This window comes from Anas platyrhynchos, chromosome 7 (assembly GCF_047663525.1).
Source record: "Anas platyrhynchos isolate ZD024472 breed Pekin duck chromosome 7, IASCAAS_PekinDuck_T2T, whole genome shotgun sequence".
Lineage (NCBI taxonomy): Eukaryota > Metazoa > Chordata > Aves > Anseriformes > Anatidae > Anas > Anas platyrhynchos.
The window spans coordinates 38,262,205-38,289,549 of NC_092593.1; the positions used below are offsets into that span (position 1 = coordinate 38,262,205).

At 40.5% G+C, this 27,345-nt stretch overlaps 1 protein-coding gene across 5 annotated transcripts in view; it reads right to left on the reverse strand.

Moving 5' to 3' along the window:
- The window catches only part of HECW2 (HECT, C2 and WW domain containing E3 ubiquitin protein ligase 2), a 192,474-nt gene that overhangs the window by 138,999 nt on the left and 26,130 nt on the right, over positions 1 to 27,345 (reverse strand). For 3 of the 5 annotated variants that reach the window (XR_011810504.1, XM_027461783.3, XM_072040572.1), the window contains exon 1: positions 24,584 to 24,737. The exons of 1 other annotated variant lie outside the window; for it this stretch is intronic. The gene's annotated coding sequence lies outside the window, so the exon portion shown is untranslated. Of the gene's footprint in view, positions 1 to 24,583; positions 24,738 to 24,949; positions 25,267 to 27,345 lie in introns of those variants that run through there. One more of the 5 variants, XM_072040569.1, reaches the window with a different exon arrangement.

The following is a 27,345-nucleotide window of genomic DNA, read 5'->3' on the forward strand; positions in this document are numbered from 1 at the left end:
AATATGTTAGTAGAACAAATGATGAAATAAGGCTACAGACTGCATTTCTGAAAAAAATCATGCAGATTTCCAGCACAAGCTTATCAACAAATCTCTAAGTAGCAAGCCAACCAAAGAATGAAAGATTTAAGCTGCTTTCCTAAAGCTGCTGATTCCAAAGGGGTTCATATCAGATGCAGTATGGATAGTAAAAGCCAGTTGTGCTTAAATTCCCTAAGAATTATATATTCCCATTTTCTATCCAGAGACTTTCCTCGTATTTCGCTCATCTCTTTCAGGGCCTGAAAGACTGGATTGCGTGAGCTCCCACTTCTCCTCTTCCCTGCAGCTTCTTGTGCTCTGTGACTGCTGCAGGCTGCCAGCACAGACCAGCACCAGCCCCAGCCATTGAGCGATGCAGCACCTGGCGTGCTCAGGAGACAGTGCTCAACTCGGCATCCTTCACTCTCTGCTATTTATATTCCATCTTCTAAGAGGTATTTCCTGACCACAGAATAAAGAATCAGAGTGACCTTAAAGCTGTTTTGTGTATAGATGTCTGCTGCAACCAGCAGAAAGCCATCCTTACTCAATGCTGTTCCGAAATTATGCAGCTTTTCCTGCTGTAGGTAGTAAATCATTCATAAGTTTAGCATCACTGACTTGGAAATGAATTATTAGCTGCAGTGAGCTTGGAGACACCATAACAATGCGTGAACAAAACCGTTCTGAAGATATTCATACATTTTTCTCTTTAAATAAAATGCATCTAGTGAACGGTCCCCCAGTAACCAAGGCAACCCAAGCTGGTACGCACCTGACTCCTGCTACGTTTCAGTTCTGGATTTCCAGGTTTTCTGGCATAAAATGGAAAGGATGCCTGTGTGGTGCACACGCACCCTTACACATTGTATAGAATTACAAAAAGGGCATGTATACATATACATGTATTTATATGCACAAACCCACTAAGTATATGAAAGAAAATTACCAGAGTTGAAGTTCTTTATATCGCAAATTCAAAGGTGTAACTAATTCAAACATTAAAATGTACTGGAACTGTACGCAGCCAATGCATCTCACCGTTTGTTTTCCGTATTTCACATCTTCCCTCTAAGGGTTCCACGTCACCACAAAAACACTGTATTGCCTCAGCATAACCCTGGTGCTTCAAAGAGATGTGCAAGTACAAAGCCTTGCTCCAGTTAAGCTTCAAACCAAGAAGACACGGATCCATGGTTACTAACCTATTTGTGATGTTAAATTACACAATTTTTACACAGCGCTTAGACAAAATTCAGTGGTACACAGGTACAGACTCCTGGATATTTTATATAAATAGCAATCACTAATGCAGAGTGTGAAGAAAGGAGCTCATAACAGCAATTTGTTAGAGTTGAACCTCCAAAAATATTGGATAGCGTTTAGGCAAATCGTTCTTAAAATAGTATATCATTTTTCCCACATGAGGTTTATTTTTTGAGGTGCATAAATATATTTGTGGAGAGCAAAGCATTTGTTTCTTTTTAAGAGGGATACATCTTTACCCTAAGTTACTCACACATTTATCATATTCGATATATCATACCTACTTGTTTGAGAATTAAGTGAAAAACCATTCAGAGCAAGTGACTAATAGATAAATACCTTTGATGGGTGCTTCATCACCTTCCCAATTTTACTTTTTCTAAAAAAAGCATTACTTGCCCTGTGGGAATTACATGAAAAAAACTCCTTATCATTCCTCATTTCTGTGGAGCAGGCACTTCAACTTATACCACATGCTAGTAATTATTTTATGGAAGACATCCACAAGATGATGTTGCAATATTTATCTATATAAATACAAAGCTTGCAGCGCTAAAATATTTTAGTGACACTTACAGATTAGACATTTACCACTGGCAAATCATTGGAATATCTGCATTCAGTGGTATTTATAACAAATATCAACAACACACAAGAAACCGATATGAAAACAGATGTGTAAAATGGATAAATCATCATTCTGGAAGAAAAATAAGATCCCCAAAATAAAGACATCCCTTGAACATGCAGTACTGGAGCAAACTATCACAGTACAAAAATAATCTGTTTCCACACAAGTCACAAAAATATGTGGGAATAAAACGTCCAAATAAAATGAATTTGATTCAAAATGTTCAAAAATAAAAAAGTGAAACGGAGAAACTCTGCTGACAAGCAAGAAAAAACACAAACAATAGTTACAGGCTAATACTTCTGCAATATAGTAACAATCCTCCACCTCTGCATTATGTTATTTTGTTTAATACATTATGTACTATTATTCCTCTTTCCTCTCTCTATTTTTTTTCTCTTTGTATTTCTTTGCTCGTCCCCTAACAACATGAAACACCATGGAACTATGAAGTTATTAGTATGTTTATACAGTGTTAGGTTTTTGTTTTCCTTCATACATTAGAAATCCAAGTATTACACTCATTGACATCATCAGAGCAGGTTGCTCAGAGAAGCTGTGGAATTAGGAGATTCCCCCTCCTTAGACGTCTTAGCTGTCTGGCCATGGTCCTGGGATGTTTCTCCAGGTGGCCCTTCTAGAGAACTAGAAGCTTTAAGGATTAATCTAGGTAGATTAAATACATACAATAAACAGTAACTTCCCATTCACCTTGAAAATGTTTTATGTATACGATCTGTAAGAACAGGTTTTAGCCATATTCTAAGAATACGTAGACTGGCATAAACCAAGGTTAGCTTAGCTGATTCGCCAGGGAGCTTTGCCACGTACAATTTCAAAGTGGCACGCTCATCAGAAAGCTGTGGGATCACACATGAGCATGGAGCCAGAAACACCAGGAAAAATATTCCCTTTCCAGACTCTTAGGGTGGAAGAAGTATGATGGCAGTGGTCTGAACAGTGGGAGTCAACTTGGAAAAAATAAAAATAATAATAATTGGGGAAAAAAAACACACACACATTTTAACAGGTGAAAGTCAAAATCTGGGTGCCTGGGATGCCTTGGACACTTTGGAAGAGACAGTCTGCACTACAAAAAAATCTAACACGGAAAATTGTTATTAACTAGAACATGAATAAGCATCTACTTTGTGAACCCTCCTATTTAGATTTTCTCATGGAAGGCTACAACCAGTTCAGATTGGCTTATCCAACTCTAATGAACTTGGAAAAAAAAATAATTCTGACATTTCAGGAACAAACGAAGCTCCTGGTACCATACCCTCCAAGCAACTTCTTAGGGTTGCTTTATTCGTGTGTTAAGGTGATGAGCAAGGTGCTGTGCCTAGACAGAATAAGAAATAATTCCTGCCCTGAAGAATGTAAACAAAAGAGAATTAAAAAAAAAAAAAAAATGAGAAGCAGCTAGCAGGTCAACAGCACAGCAAAAATCTCACAACATTGACAGATTTGCTAGAGCTTGCATTTTGGAAAGCATTGGGCTCTAAAGAAGTCAGTGAGAACTTATGAGTATTGATCCAAGGATGGAATTTGTATGTTTTGTTTTCTCTGCAAGTCTGCCAGGACTCTGTATGCCACATGCATGGCTCTGATCATCCTATCAACCAACAGTGTTCAGTCAACATGGAGATGAAAGGCCAACCTTTTCCTCTTACCACTGCAGAAACCCTACCACTTTACTTGCACTTTTTCCAGTCTTCAGCAGCTTCCTAATGTTCAGTAATCTCATGAAAGGACAAGAGCATCTTATAATCTTACAATGTTTTTGGTTTTGTTGTGTGGTGTTTTTTGTTTTTTGGTTTTTGTTTTTTTTACTTTACAATTACCTTACAGGAGGTTGTAGCAAGGTGGAGTTCAGGCTCTTCTCCCAAGCACCAAGTGATTAGGTGAGGGAAAACGGTCTCAAGTTGCACCAGGGGAGGTTTAGATTGGACATTAGGAGAAATTTATTTTCTGAAAGGGCTGGAGGGGATTGGAACGGGCTGCCCAAGGAAGTGGTTGAGTCACCATCCCTGGAGGTCTTCCAGAAACATGTAGACATAGAATGTAGTAGCACAGTTTAGTGGTTGACTTGTCAGCACTAGATTAAAGGCTGGACTAGATGGTCTTAAAGGTCTTTTCCAACCTGAAGGATTCTGACTAACTACTATACAACCTACACTCCCTAAATTAAATGCTTTCTTTTATCCTAGAAAACAATTAAGCTAGTTTTTTGCTGATTGCAAGGGGGTCCCACCAATCGCAGTGGTGCAGGATCTGTGCAGCACAGCGAAGTGTTTACACCAGCAGTGAGAGACGGTGTGGACTTCCAGAAGGTAAGTCTTGAGACTTAAAATTTGACTGCTTGGAACGGGGAACAAAACTGTAATAGGAAATAATCCAGGAAGCACCTAAGTATAGAGACAAAAACAGATCGGTGAATGAACAGTGGGTACCCAAATTAAGATGTACACCATTGAAACTTGAATTGGAATTGATAAACGGTAGGCAAGAGTCAGACAGAAAATCTGGATGCAGAACAGAGTATTCTCACCTCTCCAAACCAACATGCAAGTCCTCTCCTCGGGATGAAGGGCACTGTTTCAGGTCAAGCTCTTACTCAGTATATGCTGTATAGGCTCTGCAAGAACCTATACTTGCAAGACTGCCACTAGCCATCAGCCTCACCAGGTGCTGAAATAGAAAGCTGAGAAACTAGAGCTATGCTGCAGAATGGCAAACATTTACAAAATAAAATAAAAATCAAATAAATATTAGCATAACATGAAGTGAGAGTTAATACTTTTGTTCACTGAAAGGAATCAGAGAGAAAATGAAGAAAGATCCTGACAGAAACAATTATCTGGTATCTTTATGACACCAGATAATTTCTGAATGCATTTCTGAAGGATTAGGAGCCACATCATTGGCAGCAGGAAAAGCTGAACCCAGTGCAAGAATGACTTTGATTGATTCACTGTCTGTTCTTGTTAGTCAGAAACTCTCACGAATTTACTACAGACTACGATCAGGAGCACATAGTTACATATGATTCCTACCTGAGGAAAAAAAAAGGAACAAACACAGGTCTGCAGGTCTCAAGCACTTTCCCCATCCCCAAATAAATCCAAGACCCCACCACTGAGAAGAGCCACGTCAGTGACTCTTAATCCCAGATTCAGTGTCTTTAATCCTCCTGTAGAGCCAGGTATGGAGCATAAAACAGTCTTAGTGGGAGTTTTCAAAGAGCAGATTGGCCACCTCCTCTCCTTTCATGCAAGTTCAGTTCAGTATACTTTCATACACAAAAGTTCAAAGCTAATTATTGTTTTAGTTTATCTTTACACTGATACTGAATATATTCATTACTCTGATATCTTCCAACACAGTCATTTCAAAAAGAATCAAAATAAATTGCCAGTTCCTGCTGCAAGCCCTTTTTTTATCAGACTAATGAATTATCCAAAGCTTCTGTTAATCCTTAGACAGCAGTCCTGAATTTCTTCATACAAGAAAAGACACTTGACCAACCACGAGGAATGATGCCAGAAGAAGAAAGCAAAGGAAACTTTGATACCTTGATTATATAGCTCATTAATTTAAAGCTATACACGTTTTCATTTAACCTTTAGAATTACTGCATTTTTAAGTCCAGTTAAATATTTCTACAGCTTAACCCTGAATTAAATCTCACATTTATCTGCATTTCATCGTCATGTTTTTCTAAAGTATAATTCAAAATTCCTTCTTGACCAAAGTTTTATTTAATAATACACACCTGTATTCTTAATTACATATATCCTATTCGCAAAATATTTACGGTATTCTATTCAACCTCAAAGCCAGTTTGTGTTTCATTGAAAATAAAGCAGTAAGGGACAAAGATGACTACCTCTGCACTGAATTAGCTGGTACAGTACCTTGTTTCTGAAGGGTGCCCATTTTCCCTACTGATACTCAGTGTGTAAAAAAAAAAAAATACAAAATTCACAAGACTTAAAAACCTACCATTGAGGCTACTAGTTGCTTAAATGTAACCCTTCAGATGCAGACTACAGGCAACTACACAAATTCTGAGGGTCCACTGCTTGTGAACCCCTGATGGTGATGGGTACTCCCATTCAAAAAAAATAAAAATAAAAAAAAAATCCATTGCTTTCAGCAGTTTCCTTCAGCTACACACACATCAGATTTCTGGATTATCTCTGGAGTTTCCTAAACTCATGGAGCATCTTATTTTGCATAGTAGATACAAACGCAATACCAGAATAAAATACAGAGCTAATATTATTAACAGTATCTGCTTGTCATGCTCCATTACTGACTCCAAGGCAAACATCTCCAAGGAACAGCCTTCCCCCACCTCGGGACGCAGTGCATCTTGGAGCAAGGAAAAGCTTGCCAGTAACCAGGGCCTGTCTTCCCAGTGCCCTCACTTTCCGCTCATTAACCAGCTCGACACCAAACATATTCATCTTTGGTGGCATGAACTAAAAGGAGCCTAGGGTCTATTTAAGCAATCAGCAAAGAACTCTGATTTCAGCAGTGCTGCGTTGCCGTGCTCTTTATACAACAAAGCCACGCAGAAAAAAAAAAAAAAAGGAAAAAAAAAAAGGAAAGCTTTTTTCTTTCCTTCAGTGTTGTGTGACTTATCTCCTTAAGGTGAGGCAGTGTTTGTGAAGACTGTGTGAGTGCATTTAAACGCTGAGGCTCTAGCCACAGGGTAGCAGCATCAACCTACTGTGCCAGTAACCAGCTATGCCAAGGAAGAGGAGGTAACCAAGAGGCTTGTGGTTGTGTGGACACCATCACCAAGATCACCTTGCAGTCAAAATCCAGATACCACCACACAAAACTGATGATATCCAAGTTGGGCAGTTTCATCTAAAATGGGAAAACTTTGGCAGACTTAGTTTCCATTCGGCTTTTGGCTGCTACTGGCTTGCTCCCAGATAACATCAGCCAAGTTGCATTTTCTCTCAAAAAACAAAAAAAATTAAAAAAATTAAACCAACAGGATGAGAGCTAATCACTGGCAAAAACAAGTAAAAGGACACAGAAGGAAAGCTAGTACAATGAATGACAAAGAAAAGAGAGGAAAGCAGTCAAGAAATTTGGAAAACTGTGGGGAAAAAACAAATAACACTTGTACAAAGGCCACATACAGGTCTTGATCATAAACAACGCAGCAATTGCTACAGAGTTCAATTCTGAAGACAGAATTAAGCCCACCTAATGTGCCTTCCTGCACGGCACAGACCAGGGAACTTATCTGTCAAATCCTGCATCTCAGCTCCCCAGAAGCTGTGTATGAACTCACCCCAAAAGACTCTGAGAAGTTTCGTCCTGTACTGTGCAGGAGAGCACAGTGTATGCCGTCGCTCCTGGCCAGGAAGACATTTGATATTCTTTTGGTGTCAACTGAAGACCAAATACTGCACCTCCTCTCAGTCCCTTGAACTTCCGTGTGTGCACTAATCTGTTCACACGTGGTGCTGCGGTGTATGCCCTCTTCCAACACGTGGAAAGGGTATTTTGCCAGACATCCTGAGGTGTTTTGAAGTTAAGCCCAGAAACTGGGAACAGACCACAACTGCCCAGATTATTCATGCAGAGCATTTTTTGGCACAGCTGCAGAACACACAGAGCATGCTGCAGGCTCGATGAATGGTTCTGGGAGCAGCAACCTCCAATTACCATGCTCCTAGAAATATTCTTAGCCCTTTCCCTGTTACCTTACAAGTCCTTAAACTTAGCAGATTACAGCACTGCAGCTCTTTTTGTGTAAGCAGACCCTGCACAACCCCAATGAATGTAATGGAAATTTGCACAAAAGTAGTCCCAAAATTAGAGCTTAAATCAATACTTGATACAGATGTAAATGGAAAGTTGGTAATTTGGTGGGGAAAGGTGTTTAAACATTTTCATATACTAGGTGTGAACTTTCATTTTTTCTGATGTTGGTGGTGGTGTTTTTGTTTTTATGAAACAAATTTTCTCCAAGTTTTCCCATCCCAGAAGTGGAAGATACAGGCAGAAGATCCCAGAAGCTCCTTATAGTATTAGGTAGAGAACCTTGATGGTTCTGTGGGGTCTATCCAGGTAGCAGGCATACAATTCTGCCTTCCTGTGATGTTTATAATTACACCATCCAGCAAAGATAGTTGACTTAATTTTTTTGAGTTTTGGTTTGTGTTTTTTTAAGTGTATTTGTTCCTAGTATGTTTCATAAATGCCATCCTATTTGCTCTGCCTCCCATACTCTCACCATCATTCACCATTTACTTTCCTGTATCATTTTTTTTTTTTTTCAATTTCTGAAGTCTTAGGGATCCCTGTCTACATTAGCTAACTGAAGAGAAGACTGAAAGGTCATCCAATTACCAGACATAAGCACTTTCTCACTGAAAAGGAGATTTGGTAGCAAGACCTTTTCAACCTTGCTGATGACAATGCAATAGGATCCAATGCCTAACAGTTCAAGCTAGATCAATGCAACCTTGAAACATTCTGCAATTTCCTAGCAGTGATTGTAGCTGAACCTTGAAACAGTTTACTGAGAAAGACTGAAGGCAAAAATGCAAGGCTTACCATCAGGCAGAATCCTTTTTACACGATTCTGTGACACGCTCATAAAGTGAAGGCTCTCATTTACCTCTGGAACAATTTATATAAAGGTTGTGAAAGGAGTGAAATGAAGAGCATTTCTTTCTGGGGTCTGCATCATCAGTACTACAAGTATTGCCTTCGACTGGTTCTTTGTGAGCCACAGGAAAAAGAACATACCAATGTTACCCCAATCATGTTCCTTAGACAAATGTTACAAGATGACACACCGAGTGTTTTAAACAAACAGATAGCTAAGCACAGATCACTTGACCAAAGTAAAGCAGATCACCACCTGGTGTAGGAATGGATTATTTCCCCCAATCAGACCATCAGATCTTTGCTTTGCTTTTTTGTGTGTGCTTTGGCTAGGGTGCAGGGAGCTGAATAGACGATTATTTTGCTTTTCTTTGGTACACCATCAGCTGAAGATACCACACTCGGAGAGGCCTTCAGATAGAGGCCCTGAGCTTTACTGTCTCCTGGTTTCTGAGTCACACAAAATTCAGTCTAATGCCACTGAAGTCGCTACAGTGCCTTCCTGAAACTGAACAGACACAGGCTCACCGATTTGCAGCAGAGGAGGCAAGAAAGGCCCACCGAGCTCATCAGATTCAGCTGAGTTTCATTTATCTTCACAGATTTGTGTCTAAGCCAAGAGTCTAACAAAAACTGCACATGTAATATGAATAAAACTTAACCTGAACAAAATATTAGTGTTTAAACACACAAATAACCAGCTACGAAAGTAACAGGCAGAAGAATGATATTCTGAGCAACAACATACTCAACTTATCTGAGTTTGTCTTCAAAAGCAATTTCAAAGATGGGAAGTTCGCGTTCAATCTGTCTATAAACCCAGATTTTGCCACTCCCACAGGAACTCCTCCATCTTTTTTGGACCTAAAGCCTCCTCTCTAAAGGAAAAAAGATCCCTATAGGCACCTGCATTTCAAAGACAACCTAGGGATTTATTTCATAAAAATAAGGCTGATTTTCCAAAAAGAAAGGAGTTTGACTTCCATTTTTCAACATCTGCAATTACGGCTTTCCTCCAGTCACCCAATTAAGCATCTGTGCTAACTGAGCAGGCACTTCAGTATTCTGCCAACCTGGACTGAACAATGTGCTCCACCACTTGGATGATTTGGGATTTCAGCTTCAAAACAGTTCAATTCTTAAACATAGTCCACTACCAAACTGTCAGGTTTCTTGCTTAGTGTTCAAATTTGGCCCTCGATTCTTTGGCAGCTTTTTTCAGGACAAGGACAGTACCTTCCTTCATCATGGCCAGTTTGCAGTAATGCCACTGTTTTTCAGATCCACATTTCTACTACAGAAGTAACTGCCTCTTGAGGTACGACACAATTCTGACTAAAAAAAAATTTGCAAAACTCCACTCCTGTACTAAGCCTCTGGCTGCAAGGTACACAAGAAAATAAGGGAAAAAGTCTAACAGAATAAGGTTCAAAATTAAGTGTGCAATACCTTTTTTTTTTTTTAAATAAGAATCACGTAAAATTCTACTTTTGCTTTGCACTTCCCCTCTCATCCCTAGTGATCAATTTTATTGGACTGTATATATATTTTTTTTACAATTAAGACTGCTTTCTTTTTATGAAACAAAGTTCAACTAAGTAGCCCTACAAATCCAAATACATGAATTATTTTTTTTTCCAGCAAAGTGCATCAAAGCTAACGTCTAAAAGACAAAGGTGTTTATTAAACCATTTCTTTGCCCTTTCTTAAAGGAAAATTACTTTAGGTAAATTCCTTCTTACAAGTTATTGTTGAAGTTCGGAGAACTGTTATTAACATAAATGCTTGATAAAGAGATTAAATGCAAACACGTCTCTGATAGTTAATTAAACATAAACGTTTTCCTAAATAGCTACTCGTGTGTAAATTCAAACACAAGTCTAGTACCTGCATGATGTCAGCACAAGTTCTTACTGTTCCCAAGTGTTCCTACCTACTTAACGAGTGCCCTGAAGAAAAGAAGACCACAGTCCTGCTGCATCTGAGCCAACATTACATTAGCTTAGGTTCTGTTGCAGGTGATGCTGTGAAGATAAGAAATTAAATTCTCAAAAATGAACACGAATTATATCGTGCACACTGGGCAAGCAAAACAAAAACCTGACTATTAAGGTCACATTCTGGATGAACTCCAATGTTTCTTTTCCATATCCCTCTTAAAACTAAATGCCTTTGAGGTCAACCAGGAAATTTAGTAAGGTCCAAACTCGCCTCTTTTAATCACAGCCAGTGATGTGAACTTTGCTACACTCGGAACATTTCTGGATTAGAGTCAAGAAAGTGTAACAATGTACTTACAGAACCAGAAGAAAATATATACATATAAGAATATAATATAAAAAGCTTTTGCCCAAGGCTACCAACCAAAGTTTAAAAACATGGTTTTAAATACTGCATACTGAATTCAATATATGGAAAAGCTAAATGTATACATCAATGTACTTAAAATGTTGTATTTTAAACATAAAAACACAGAAAACAAAGTAACATGGAAACTGAATTCCTGAATTGCAGGAAGGCTTAAGAAATCAAGTGGTATACAATGGCTTTGATAGGACTGATTCTTGACAATACGCAGTAGTGTGTTCTCCAGCATCGATAGCAGTAGAATCACAGTACGGGCAAATCAGTCTCTTCATGCAGCCTGCTTCTACATGAACATTCAAACACACTAGCTCATATGAACAATATATTGTGCCTATTTAACGGGGACCCATTCTCTTTGTTTTTGAAAGAGAAAACAATTGCGCAATGCTGATCACCCCCCAAATCATCAGCTGAAATGAAGAAATATAAAACTAGAACAAGCAGTAATAAAATTGCACTGTTTAATTCTTTTTAGCCCGTTAAATAAAGCTACCATGCCAGTAACAGATGACAAGCCTTGGAACCCTTCAACAGCCTAAATGGCAATTTAGCATGGCAAATGACTTTTAACAGTCATTTACCTCCTTTTAGGCCTCCTCCTTACTTCCTCACAGCCCTGAGTTGACCAGACCCGACTCCCCAGTGCCCGTGCGTTTCTTCTTAAGGATGCTGGTCCACACTGCCTAACCTGTAACTCACCTTCACAACCCTATGGGCTAAGGAACGAGGTGCGCACTGTAAGTGCATCCACAGATATTAAAATCCATTGAAAAACAAACAAATAAAACCACCTAAATCATTAGAACCATCCCATGACTGTTTTGTTTTCTCATAAACTAAACAAAAAGTGTAATTTTTCAGTGAAGACAATTTGCAATATAAGAAAAATTTGCCCCCCACAACTGACAGCAAGCTTTTGCTGTCAACGATACTGTAAGTGAACAGTCCTCATGAATACAAGTGCAAGACTGCTAAATTATCGCTACCTACCTTTCCTTCCAAGCAGAGAAGCTACTTATTTTTTACTCTGGGCCCCACATTTTTTCTCAGGAAACATTTTTCTTCTCTAAAACACTTAACAAAGCAATCACAGTGAACTATATAAAGCATTTTAAAACTTCTCTTAATGAATATGGAGGTATTTTAACAAGCCTGGCATTTCTTACAGAAAATAAGAACATTTATTGAAACAAAACAGGCCGTTTTTAATCATCCATTAAACACTGCAGGGGGAGGCCACAAATGTATGATTTAGTTGAGCTACAACTTACCACAGCGTGGTTCTACCTACATCTTAACCCTGCTGCAGGTCGTGATGAGGCTCTATTCTCTGGAAGAGCAGCCAAAGCACCACCAACACCTGCAAATTGTCAGGGGGCTGAAGAGTGATTAAGCTATCCAAATCTTTTTTCTCTCGCAGGAACGTTTTCCCTTATGCAGAACTACTGAATGTATACATTGATATAAAACAGCATTTCCAGAGCAGATATCATGCAGTCTCCACGCTGAAAGCAAAGCATAACAGGTTCTCACCACAACAGCAGTCAATTTGGTTTTGTATTTTTAACAGTGGCTTTGGGGAACCAACAGTCACACAGATTTCCAGTTAAACTCAGAGCTGTTATTTTCAAAGTGCACTTAGTTTCTGAGATTGGTGCTGCCATCTCAAATCTGAAAAGGGTCTCTCATGTTCAAAAGCCTGATTTTGCCGCCCCTCACCCCCTCCAGTCACACCAGTGCACCCAGTCTAAGCTATGTGAGCCACCATCGCCCCTAAATCTTGCCACCCTGGCACGCTGTTCTGAACCATTTCCAAGTACTACTATATCATAATTTAGGTATTTTTGGTTCCCACAATACTTTATAACAAGCAGAATTTAACTACGTTGTGTTTTATTTTTCATGTTTCTTCCATGATGGCTTTGTTAGCTACTGCCTAGATTTTACACTATCTCAAACAATGAAAGAAAAAATAAATCTATTCAGTTTCTCTGTATTAATCATGATTCTATAGGTATCTGTCATCCTTCCCACTGTTTTTCCATACAAAAAAAAATAAAAATAAAAATTCAACACAACTTCATTTCATTAAAGCTATTTCATACTTTTGAAATAATATGAAATAGAACTAGACTTCTTGTCTAGTCCTACTATATTTTCAGTCATTCTTTAAAATTCCTATAGAGTTAGACAGTGCCTTGTGCTTTTAGCCCTCTATATAAAGAGTAAAACCTACTGCACTCAGTACTAGAGCAGCTACATGAGTCTCTGTTCTCCTGAGGCTGATGTTCTTCAGCTGCTAAAGGAAGAACAAAACCTCTCCTGCTTAATCAAAGAGGAAGAACAAGGCAAGGTATTTAGGGGCCGGTATTTCTGTTACAAGTTTCACGATAATGTTATCTAAAAGGCTCTTTCTGAACTAAAGCAGTCCAGATTTCCCACCCAATTGCTGGTTTATGTGAGTGATGGATGAACATCCAACACACAGCTTATGTAATTCCCAGAGTCCTTTCCAGACAAAGTTACGGCTAAATATTTAATTGCTTTTTGACAAGTTTATTTTTTCTCCTCCTCTTTCCATAGAAGCAAGCTTCCTTCTGAATGTGTTAATAACAGTGAAAATAAGCTGTTAATTGGCTATTGAGTAGAGCAATGCAGTGTTAAATACCAAGCTGTATCAAATATTTACAATTAAGCTGTGACTTGTGCCTTTCATTTTGCAAAAGCTGTTCATCTCCCACAAAACTGCTTGCTAGCCTCCACAGACTTCCCAAAGAAAGGGTATTCTGGTTTTCCTGACTGATCTTATGAATTCCATACCTGGCATGTTATTTTGCAGGATAAAACACCAGTTACAGATTGGCATGCGTTACCTAATGCTAACATTTTACCAAGTTCAGCAGAAATTTCTCAAGAGCACGGCTCACAAGTTTGTGCTTCAGATGAGAATCACAGTAAAAGTGCAAGATGTGAATCCAGGCAGACGGAAAGAACAGAGGACATGATAGAAGCTCATGACTTGAAACCCTCATACAGCTGCTTTTTAATTTTTTCTCTATAAGCAGCTGCCCCAAACAAGACCATGAGGTTTGAAAGCCAAAAGCATTTGATTTAGATCAAAATTCACAGTTTTAGACACAAATACACTTCAGTAGGGTCTGTTATGATAGATTTTAGCCCATGTAGACTTTCTAAGTGTTGATGCTAATCAGAAATGTTCAAAGCTAACAAAGAACAGGGAAGTACAAAAGGCTTCTATACATCATAACTGGCAGAGGAATGATTATTTTTTTTGTTCCAACATCTCAAATTCAAAATATAATTGCCTGCATCGAGTTGTTCAAAGAGTATGCTCCAAAGCACCACTGTCCTAAGAGAAAAAGAAAAGTCTCCTCATTACTTCGTAGTCTTAGAAGGACCGCTAACACGCAGCACCTATTTCTGCAACAATTATGACTACATAAGCACATGTATGTATCACTGATGTTTACTTATTGCTCACAGCCCTTGCATCTGATAATAATACTTTTCAAGAACTAAAAGCATCACAGACCACTTCTAGACTGATACTTTGAAATTACTGTATGTAAAAAACTTAAAAAACAAATCTGTTCTCAGCTCAGAAATGGCTCTAACAATTGCATGATTTTGCTAAAAAAATCTTAACCTAAAATAGTATTGTGTGTGTGGGCATACCACTGTATTTTTAATTTTTTGAAGAGACTAAAAAAATCCAAGTACTAACCTTACTCTTTTATGGCTGGGTTCTATGAAAAAAGCTGTGCCATTCCAACTGATAAAAACCACATGCACACCTGCAGCAAGTGATTTTGTAAACTGACCCAAATTACTCCTTGCTTCATCTGCCTTCTTGCATAACTTTGAAAGAGAGCGTCCTTCTCTTCATTATTGTGGGAGAGAAAGAAATAAGCTCCTTTGAATGTTCCTCCTCATTGCTAGTGTACTGGAGTTGCTGGAGGTGAAAGCAAAAGCCAGTATGTGCCATCCTTCCCTGATGCATGGGAGATATCTAACAACAACACGTTTTCAGGCTCATGTGTGACATCTTTCAGAAAAGTCAGAGCACTGGCACAGTTCTGCAGCTGATAGAAAAGGTGAGCCCAGTCCCCTGCAACACACCAGGCAGAGGGGAGAGGCACCTGAATCCTCATCACAGCTCTTGTTTTCTGGCCACAACACTGCCCCCGACTCACATTTTGCTCATCCCATAGCTGGACAGCATGGCTGTCTCCAGAGCTGTCTCCATGATCGAGAGCACGTCTTCAGAAAAGTATTTTCTTCTATTACTCTACTCAGGCACATTCAGACTTGAGCTAACTCTCCAGGCTCCATCCTCACTAGAAAAGAAAAAGAAAAGGGCAAGGAGGGCTGCGAGAAGTAATGTGTATGCAGAGAACTGCAGAAGTCCAAAATTACTGAAGGCCTGGGGAGGTGTTAGAATGATGAGAATTGCAGAGATCCCTGAAGACACACACACAAAAATAACAGTGAGAGAAAATCAGCGAAGGAAGGAAATCAAAAGAAAAAGTGCTTTGGGACATATAGGATGATAAGATAGGAAAACTTCAAAGAAAGGAATCAAAAGAATAATTTAAAGATAACGGATATGTGACGTTTCCGAATATATATTGTCTTAAAATTCACATTGTTCTTGTTCTGTGGTTAAATCGATTAAAATTCTGAAGTTTTGTAATTAAACAGACGCATTAAATGCACACTAATGTTAATTAAGGGGAAAAAATCTCATAATCTGTTATTACATATCATCACTTCGACTCTTAAAAGAACCAAGTTTAATTTAAAATAATCAACTCCATAATGGTAGAACTATCACTCAGGAATAGGAGGATATGCCAGCTATAGTTCTTTATAGGACATTATTTCTTGGAAGGAAAGATACTTAAGAAGCTTAATAGTGTTTGGGGGATGCGTTGCTTTGCCATCCTAAGTTTCAACAGGAAACAGGAGAATGTCTGTACTAGTCTTTGAGTTTTATACAGCTGCTACGACTAATGGCAGTATCTGTAAAGCAAAAGCAATAGCGAGGTCATTAGCAGACTGAACAGAGGTTGTCCCATTGAACAAAAGTACAGTTTAAACAAGCAGTTTTTATGACATGCTTCCTGAAAGAGAGGTAAGAGCAGCAAGAGGATATTTTTCACGCTGGGACATGACTTCTCATGGAAATGCTTTGTCAGAAATGGACATTTGTAAACTTCTGTAAGACTTCAGATTTCACTGATCCAGTCTGGAAGACTGCTCAGTAGCTGAACCCTTACAAACAAGAGCATTTAAGCCCCAGTTCTTTCACCCTTGAGCCTTTACTACCTGCAGCACACCAGCCAGGCGCACATGGAACAGTTCCCAGCACTACTCAGTCTTTCCACAACGAATGCCTGTACAAAACTTTTCCTGCACTGATCGGAACAAAGCTACAAGCACTTGGAATTCTTTATTGCTTGGGTCCTCCCCATGTATAAGTAATGAATAAAGACTTACAGCTACTCTGTATTTCTGTGCATACACACACACGAAAAAAAAAATAGCTGGCAGTATTACACGTTCAGTTTTGGCCAGAAGGTGAAATAGGTGAAATCAACTCCAGTTAAACTAAGCTATCTAATAATAAGCTATCTAATGTCTTGCAAAGGTGATGTACATGCAGCCATACCCATACCCACTGAAGAGCCTATTTCATAGGAAAGCTGGAAAGTAAAATATTCACACTAGAAAGCTTTTTTCCTTATATACATCAAATGTGAACATGTCACCCAATATTTTTGCTATTTTTATGTAGTAAACTGCATCCCACAGTATTTTAAAACAGGTTTCTCAGCATATTGCACAGGTTGAAGGAAAAACTGATCAGATCCATTTATCAAAGTGGACTATATTCTTTTAATCCACTTAATTTAAATTGTAATTGACCTGTTTTAAGGAGTATAAATCAGAGTAGCCCAATTAAGAATTAGGCCCATTTACATGAGCTGTAATCAGGCTTACAACTGTTTCCTTTTTCAGTAAACCTCATTAAGTTGGGAAACTTTCAGAAAAATAACAGTAGTGTTACAAGACCAGCTATCCAAATCGTTCAGTGCAGCACTCAGCGGAGAAGATTCATTTCTTTTCCACACGATGCAAGGCTTCAATTTTTTCTCCTTCCTTAGAAGACACCATTCCGAGGCTTCAACAACTTGTATTGGACTTAGGGAGTCAGTCTGAAAGATGTCATTAGCAGCTTCCATAATGAATCAGGGTTACACTTACAACGTACAGAGGAGGAACAAAGAGATAAGTCATCCACGACAGCAGGAAGGTGCACAACCAGAACCCGTGGGATAGTTTTGGGATGCCATCTCCCTGTCCCCACTATTAAGACTGCAGGGGCAGGGAGTGATTTCACACCTGTTTCCGTACTAACAAGGAGAGATTATGACATTGATTTTTCATAGGGCTACTTACATGAGTGAGCATTCATCAATTTCTGTTAGAGTTGTGGACTCAGAGCAAAATAATTACTTGACAAGCTGGGTTACAGCCTGTGTCACCAGCCACAAAGCATACTCAGTAGAACGTTAAACCCTTTACTCTTTCACTATGCTTTTTGTTAGCCAAATGCTATACAATCAGCAAAGACACTAAATCAACACATTTTACATTCAGAAATGAAGCTTGGAAATATTTCTTCTTCCAGGATTCTCCTGTATCTGAAGTATTTAAAGGGTTGAACTCTTTGTCATCTGTACTTAGGAAGATTATTTCCATTATGTTGTTTCACACATTGTTAATCAATGCATATTTTAGTAAAGAAAGTCTTTGTCAAATATACAGATAGCCAACATTGTCTTAGGCATTACAAAAGGGATGTCATGAATTTAGAAAATGATGTTAATCTGTCAGAAATGTGTGAGTGTATGAGAGCCTCAGATAAAACTGAAGATTACAGAGCAGAAAGATTTGAGGAAAAGTACTTCTATATTTCCAGGCTGAGTACTTGAGAGTTTAAGTGTTCATTCTTGTGTTGTTTTGTTTTTTTTCCCTCACAGCAGTCTCCTCTTCTGTTTGGGTGGATTTTTATCAAAACATTGGAAAGAAAAAGACTTATTTGGTAACAGTAACACCACAAACCTTGGAAAGGAGACACAGTGAAAGGCATGAGACCTGTGGCTTATCTTTTCTTTTAAGAGCAGAGCCAAAATGGACTTCAGTACTGAATAAAAAAAAATATAAATAAACACTAATCACACATTTACAGTAAGATAAAAAGCCGTGAAACAGGAGATTCATTCTTGCCAACATGAGGTACTTCTCCCATTAAAGTAATAAAATTACATACATATATTAGTCCTCCTTACACTGATTTTATTTACCCCATACATTTATAATCAGCAAATGTAATAGAAATACATTTATCCTCAGAAACAAGAAACAAAACTTGTCAGCCTTTTTTTTCCTTAAAGATGCAAGGACTGTCTCTTTACGGCTAACTGAAGACTGATAAAGCTTATATCAAGAGGCACTGAACGTACTTGTGTCTACAATACCTCAAACTTTGTAAACTGAGAAAAGTGTACAGCAAGCCATAGAAGAGCTACAAATCTCCTGACTTCATGTTCTTAAAGCCTTGGCAGCTGGTGGTTTCAGTTGGTGATCACGATGAGGCAAACATAACAAGTGCAATACAGACAATTAAAAAAAAAAAAAAAGCTTTCAGGAGTACATCTAAACCAAAACCTTATTAATTTGCCTTTGCTAGAAATCCAGTACTTAAGTCTATGTCCCTGCCTGCAGTTTCTATTAATATCAGTAATAAAACAAAAACAAACAAACAAAAAAGAAAATAACATAAAACCAAAAAAATCTTCCAAAACAAACAGTGAAACCATTTTAGAAAAACAGAAGGATGCCATAACTTCACACAGAGATTATCAGGCAAGCATCTGTGTCAAAAACATAGTTGAAAACAACAATGAACTCTGGCATTTATTCTAGTTCTGATACTTTTCTACACATACTTAGATCCTCACAGCATTTTTGCAATGATCTGGACATTACTCAACATGACGTTACTTGCAACGTGAAGCCAGATATTTTATGAAACAAGGTGTATATCTGTACATATTTATGGACACATACACTTGAAACAACAATAGGCAATAAATCTTCTTAAGTTTTGTTTTCTCATCAAGAGGAGAGTGGTTTTGGGGTTTTTTTGTTTGTTTGTTTTTTCCTCTCTTGGAAACAAGAACGGAATTGGTGCCTTTTCTAACCCCAAAACATAGAGCCTTGCCTTTAGGGCTGTACCTCTACTTGTACACAGAACAAGCCAGGGAACAGATGCTGAAGCCACGTGGCATACATGATAAATGCTCTTCTCACAAAACACTGATCTGTCTGATCCATGCTACTTTCAAGCGGCTGGACAGCAGGTACCTCGACAGCCCTGCTCACCCCAACCAAAGTTTCAACAGTCTCAGAGAGCCCACCACAGTCAGGTTTGTAATTTTCCTATGCAATACAAATATTTGAGGAATTACGTCCTTGATAACAATATCTACGTTCATTTAGTCAATGTAGGTGTCTTTATTAGAGCAGTAAGCGAAGAAACATAGGTGACGTTTTTATGTAGCTGTGGTTGCATTTTAAAGAGATGAGTTCACAGTCTCTACTCCTGTTTCGTATGAGAGAATCACTACTTTCTCAAAGTACCAGCTTCAAAGATTCAAACCAGTAATGCTGCAGCAAATTAACACAACCTACTGAGCCGAATAGCTGGCTTTAAAATACATCTTAACTAAAGAGAATACACAGCTTCACAAGCACAGCTTTTGAAGCCAGAATGCTGTAGCCTAGAACTACGAATTTCACACTCTTTGAAAGAACAAAGAATCACCCAAAGATGGGAGGACGTTTTTGTGACAAACAAGATCCAAAATGAGTTGCTGGTTCTGTAATTTTTTTGTGGCTATTTTTGCGAATACTCAGCACCTGTAACATGCATCCCCACTTCGGCACCTCATGAATGATCACTTGTCAGTACTCTTTCAGCAGGACTCTTGCAGATCTTGCTGCTTCCCACCATCCTGCGGCTGGGCCACCCCGCTGACTGTAAGGAGCTGTGGCTTCAGCTGTCGCATTTATTCCTGGCAAACTCTTCTTTCCTACCGTGGTTACTCGCTCTGACAAGGATCAGTCAATGTATTTTATTTTTTCTTTTTAAAAAAGATGCTGTTTGTCATTCCTGGAGGAAAATGAATTTTACTGCTGTAAGCTTCAGGCTCATCTAATTACAATACCAGCCTTCAGGGAATTTTTAAACTAATGACATTGTATTTGTCAAGCACAGAAACTTTTAATCTGATTTTCAAGAGGATCCTAGCCAATGGATCCTGGCCATCGTAGCACTTAAGAGAACACATTTGACTGTCCTCCATGCAATATTTAGGTGGGCTTATTATGTAAATGTTAATTGTTGTTACCTCGTATCTTTCTGCTGTGGTCAATACAAGGCATAGAGGCATATTGACAATGTTATTAAAGTTTTTATGACTAGAAGTCCGCAAATCAGACTGTGTGTGTCCCTGTGCAGCTTCTCAGAGGAACAGAGGCATGCCCCATAAGAAATCGGAACCAAATCACCTAAACTATCTGAACAATTCTGCGGTTTTCCTCCTCATTTTGTGATTTGTTGTACACCAGCATCAAGAACCACCAGCTCAACGATTCCGCTGTATATTTCACTGTTCAATTTTAACATTCTTTTCTTTATTACCAAGGGCTAATAATTCCCAGACAATTCCCAGATAATTTCCACTGCTGATACAAAGAACAAAACCCAAAATATTAATTATGTCACGACAACTCCCTCCACTCCTTACCCACTCCCAAAGCAAATAGCTCAGACCACCAAGCATCCACTTTTGGGTACTTCCCTAATATTTCTAAAGGGCAAACAGTGCACTACTTTGACCACTGACTTCGGCTTGACCATACTGATCAGGTCTTTTGGACAAATAATGCCAAATTCACATTTCCATTTCAAATTCATTTCAATTATAATCGCTTCTCCAGAACACATACATGCTACAATTGTGCCACATAGAAAAGTGTAAGAAAAGAACCTTTTTCATATGCTTATTTATTTTTATTTCTCAAAAATTATTTTTAAATAAAGAGAGATAAATTCATTTTTATCTTTCAAAACTATTATTTAAGAAAATGCCATTTTCTGTTTTTTCAGAATCACATACTTCAGGACAAAGGTACAAAACAAATCAGTAAATACAAGTGCTGTCGTCCATTCAACAACGTTTGTATCAACATACCAGTCCTCCTCAATCATAAAAATACACATACAGTTGTGACTCAAAACTGCATAAATGTAACATGACGCAAGCAATCCGGAGTCAGAACCATCCACACCCCAACAAGGCTCAGCCACAGCCACTGAAATGTTCTCCCCAGTATCACGGGGAAAATCAACAGCTCTGCGCAAGTAAGACAGGAAGATATGAAGGCTACAACTAGCCATTTGCCTTGACATCTGAGCTCATACATCCCGTCAGCAGAGCTTTGGAAGCCTAACATCAACTGGATCAAAACAAATAACAGGATTCCTAGGTGCTGGAGGGGACGACGGAAACACTTGTTGTTCACTTGTAACACGAGCAACTGCATCTCGAATTAAGAGTCCAGGGCTTGTACCTCCCATGAGAATTCACGACCTGGCTGCAGTCTTTTAATATGAAAACTCGGAAGTTTCACCAAGATGCTCAGAAGAGAGCACTCTTCTTTGCTACTTAGCTTAGCAGCTATATTTCTCTAAAGCAAATAACACTTGGAAAGTTTTCCTTAAGCTCTTCTACAAGTACCACAGTATTTCAGCAGAAAATTTCTCCTCACCTTACCTCAATCCCAGGAGGTAGGCCCAATTCCATTACAAGCTGGATTCCCACAAAATGGAAACTGTCAGTCCCGGTACCTTTCAGCCTCCACGCCCAGATCACTTGCAAACACACAGCGTGCTCTAGACCTCAAAAAGCTATCAGCACCTGGCAGCGGCAGGCAAGCTTTGAGGACAAAGGTTCCTGATCCCACCCCATGAAGACGTGCCCTTGCAGCACATGCCCACGCTACACAAAGCTTTATCATCACTTTTGCTCTGGCCAGAGAAAAAGGTGTTTTCTACCTCTTCTTTAACATCACTGGTGCTCCAACTGGCCATGAACAAGCTGCCACAGAGGCCTGATATCATTATCCATATAAATAGTGCACAGTTTTCTACAATTTCAGTGGAAATGAGGTGGAACTTTTCCTAGACACTAAACTCAAATACCAATTTATAATAATGATAGTTAATCACGTTCTTCTCACCCTGCGAGGGCCCTGGTATGGTTAGACAAACACCTCATATAGGGTCATTAGCTTCCGAGTGCTAACACACAGGCTTCCACGCACACAGGAGTTTGTCTCCTTTCCTTTTACGCTGGAGGAGGACTTCTATAGGAAACATTCATGTCACTTGTCCATTGCCTTTCCCTTATTTTTAAGCCCTGAAACACCACATGACGATTCACTGTGTTTTATTCACCAGTGGTTCCATCTGACGGGCACTGAAGTTAATGCTCTGCCTGCTGGTGAGCACCTTCACTCCAGCCTTTCCCCTGCACAACATAACCAAAAGGTCAGCGATGGGCAGAGTGAGCAGGCCAGGCACGATGACACCCCGACACCATCAACATCACCAGGCTCAGCCACGCTGAGCATCCCATCCTGTGAAAGGCAGCACCATTGGCTATGCTCTTGAACAGAAGCTTTGGGCATGGTAATTAACTTTAAACACACGTTTACATCTCATTTTCAACAATTAAGTACCGATACCCAGATAGGTGTTTTGTCACTATCTCCCTTATGTCAGTACCTGGTAGTCAATGGAATAAATGCAATACCCTAAGCATCCTGTTTCTGTCTGACAAAAGGAGAGTTTTTAGAAAAAAAAAAAATAAAAATGCTGAGTCGGACTAAAAAAAGATAAAATGGAAAACAAATTATATTTAATTATTCAAGAATGCAATAAGCAGATTCAGTCCCAGACTCAGGAAGTCCCCTGTTTTACAGCATACTGGAGCCTTAGCTGCAGTTTGAGTAACAGTGGCCCACAAAGAAAACAAAAAAGCCTATTAATTTTTTCAATTAGGCATTACTATTTAATCTTATAAAGTGGGAAAAAGGAAATTTATTCCATTTCTTCTCGGGAAATCTGACAAACCAGTACATTGTTCTGGCTGGCAGCCACTGTAACATCACAAGGTTTCTTAAAGGCGTAACACTGTGAATTTAACAGGTTTGAAAAAACACAGCAAGTGTAAAGCAAATAGAAGTGCCCATTAGCTAAATTGCCTTTAAAAATAAATAGCAAGATAGCAAAGACAGTCTTTAAGGGAGGCTGAGGGTCCTCGTGGGGAGATGTGAGCACTCCACGCCAAGCCAGCAGGACCGAGCTATGCCACAAGTTTGCCTTTACAGGCAGCCTTCTCCTGGTGCCAAAGCAAGGTGAACCGAGCGCTTTCCAGCCACAATTCTCTGGAGTTAAACTGCTACTAAGCATGACATCAAAATGGTGCCTCTGAACTTTGTGCGATCTCAGAGTCCATTTCACGGTGCTAAGTTTAAATTCCAGCATCCGACACAAACAGGGATGGATATCTACATCGATACACACGTGCAGGACAGCACCTGACATGCTCTGAGCTATCTCCAGCTGACATGAGAGGATTTTTGGGGGAGCAGTGGTGACAGAAAGGAAGCGTTGGGTTTGCTCCTTTTGGATGCTGATACTGACATCATACCTCGGGGCTGATGCTGCAACCACGCCAGCAGAGGACTTTTCCAAAGGAGTCTAACAGCTGGGGAAACTGGGCATCTGCGTATTGTTAGAAGGTGTGTGTTGTGTGGTTTGGTTTTTTTTTAATCCATCCCCAACACAGATTTCTTAGCGCTGTGAATAATTTCTACTGAAGTAGACTGGTGTGACTTTATTTTCCTGATGCAATGTAATGGCTGGGGAGGAAAGGAGCTAGAAGAGAAGTTTCGGAGCAGGCAGGAGGCCGCCCTGGCTGGCTGTGAGGGAAGCAAGCCAAAGCTGCTGCCGGGGCTCGGGCACGGGAGGCGCTGGGGGCTGCATCTCCCGCAAACGCAGTGCGGGGACTTGTGCACAGAGCATCCCAGCAAGGAAAGGAGGATGGTATAAATACACTGCGCTCCTGCCATCTATTCGCTAGCAAACCAAGAAAGATTAAATTATGTAACTATCACTGTCTACATGCAACACACACACCCCAGATCTTGGTACCACACGGCCTAGAAACGATTTTTATTTTCCATCCAGATAACCCTCCCGCTCTGCACCGACTCGAGCACGGAGAGGTTGGGAGACAAAACCGGCGTGCTAAGGGAGCATCTCCCCGCTACCACAGCAGCAAGCCGCAGGAGGGGAGCTCCAGGAGCCCCCCTTCCCGCCGCCACCGCGCCTCGCACACGGCTCTGAGACCCCCGGGGCCGAGCGCGGAGCCGCCGCAGAGCCCCCCCAGAGCCCCCCCCCGGGCCCGGCCCCCTCCTCTGCTCTCCTCTCACCTCGCCTCCCCTCAGCGCACTGCGGCGGGCTCCGGCGGAGGGCGGCGGCCGGACCCCCCCGTCCTTGCGGCAGCGGCGGCGGCGGCGGCGGCCCCCGGGCGCCCGCGGCGGGGCGAGCGCCTCCCCTCAGCGCCGGGGCCGCGGCCCGGCCCCCGCCCCCGACAGCGCCACCGGGCCCGGGCCGCAGCCCCGCGGGGCCTGGGCGGCGCCGGGGCCGGGGGGAGGCCGCGGAGGAAGGCGGCCGCCCCCGCCGCCACACGGCCCCGGCCCCCGGTACGCGCCTGGGGGAGCTCCCCCTGAGCTGCAGCCGCTCCAAAATGCCCGTTTCCGCGTTATTCTTTAATTTTTTTTTCCGAATTCACTCACGGTTCTCAGCGCTGTTATCCGTGTCATCCGGGCGCAGCAGAGCCGTCCTTTCCCATTTCCTCAGTGTTCAGTGATCCTGGCTGGTGCAGGCGGCTCTGCGTCCCCCACTTACTCGCCCGTTTGCCTCGGTCTTTGTCCCCGAGTGTCTGCGTGGGGAAGCGCGGCCACAGGCGCCTGAATGCAAGGGAAACTCAAACCCCGCGCTGCAGCAGCAGAGGAGCGGCGATGTGCCACCCGCCGCAGCAGCGCAGCCCAACAAAAGCAGGAGCAAGGGGCGCACACACAGCCGGTCCTGGCTGACCAGGTCCTGGTTGCTGTTACTGAGCCGACACCTCACGCTCTGCTGTCTGGTCTGAGTTTTATAAAGGCAAAGGCTTCCCACAAGCAAGGAGCACGGCAGTCCTAACTATATTCTGTATTCTACAGCTGTTTTCTGTATCAAGCATCAACCAACACATGGCCAACTAAATAGGTCGCTTTAGAAACTATTTCATGAGAATAACCAGCTGGAAACTGTGTGAATGTATATCCAAATACAAAGCCGGTTTTGTACAGCTTGTAGCGTATTCCCAAATCCCTGGCCTTGAAATCCTTTCTCTATGGAAGCCCACGGCACATCTGCCTTGGGCTTCAACAGCGCAAGGGAATTTGTTCTTCAGCTCTTCTGCACGACGCGAGACGAACTGCTCCAGATCTGGGCGTATGCGGCTCTGTTCCAAAGTAGGTCAAGCCATGACAGTCATCAACATCCTTCCATCTACCTAAAACCTTTACACTTTCTTTCAGTTGCTTCCTGTGCACATGTATTGGTGCTTACAGCATAGCTTACATACGCTAAGGGTGCAAATGGTCATTGCGACTGATGAGTCTGGCCCTTTATACTGAAGAATACCGTACTACTGCAATATATCTGTTTAGATTTACATTAAAGGCTCGGATTCAGATGATTATGTACAGGTTAGTAGCGATTTGGGTGTTGTCAAATACATCTCTCTCTTTGGTGGTAGCTTCACTTGGTACGGATAACATAGTGCCTATTTTACTTCCTGAAACAAGATCAAAGGGGGAAAAAAGAATGTGTGATGCCAAGAATTTCATAACATTTATAGTTATTTGTGCTTTGTTTTTGGTTATCATGACATTTTTATAATGAGGAGATGAGAAACTGAGAAGATGAAAACCGTTAGCTAATGAATTATTCTCAGTGGATTTGCAGGCTGTAAAAGCCCTTTGACGGTGTGACACAAGTGCAGGCTGTCTTTAAGTTAAGACTTCTCATCTGTCAAATGAAAAAAACTGCATAAATCAGACACTGGATTTTCACGTTTCTCTCCCTCAAAAAGGATTTTAAGAATGTCCTTGCGCCTGTGCTTGAAAAAAAAAAAATCCTATTTCCACTGAGCAAAAGCGTTAATTTATATGAACCTATAAAATCCCCTCAACTTCCCCAAACATAAAAGGCAGCAATCACAACAGTAGTAAAACACAAGGTATTTGTAGAAATTCAGCACTACTACTTTTCAGAAACTACAAAGCTGTCAATTTCTCTGCTTATATTTCTGCTAAATGTGTATTTCATGCTACACATACAGTTCTTTATGAACAGTTCCCATGTCTTTGGTATGGTTTGGGATTATTTTCAATTTTCCTAGACATGGCTGTTACTGAATGGAGTTGAGTGCACAGTAGAATACAAAGCCACTTCATAAAGAAATTGCTATTTCTCTTGTCTCCATGGATGCTCATACATCTACAGGCGCTGTGCTGCTAAGGAAGAGGCTAACTTTTCAGAGCCACGTGCTGAGGAAATGAGTAGTTAACCTTCAATAGACTCAAAGATGGAGACAAACAGCCTGCTTTTCTGTAGCAAACATTTTTTCCCCTCTTTCTGACTCTAGGGCTCTTTTTTCCCTTGCCTGGATCCACATCCTCTCCTTTGCTGAAAATACAATGCAAAAGAAACCAGTGACAGAAATATGAAATCAACTTGGCCGAAGTGGGGATTCCTACTGTGTCTCCTAGGGCTCTAAAAATGTTCTGTATCAGAGACCTGAAGTGTGCAATGCATGGGAGGACATTTCTGGGCTGAGGAATACCTGTTTAAAGTTACAAAGTGTCTTAGACAGAGCTTTGACTGGATGAAAGTTACAAACATTCTTCTACTCTCCTGTCAAAATAGCAGAAACTGTACTAGAAGATAAAAACTTTCAAAGAATGTTTGTGCTACTTGTTCTTGGAAATGATTTCACTGGAGAAAAAACAAGTTTCAGTCATCCCACAAAATGGTTTAGTAAGAAAACTGCAAAACTATGAATTCTAAAAATCTTTTACCATGAAAAATAAATTGGACATCCAAAACTTCCAGTTACTGCCCTTGCAGTTCTGCCTGCGATAAG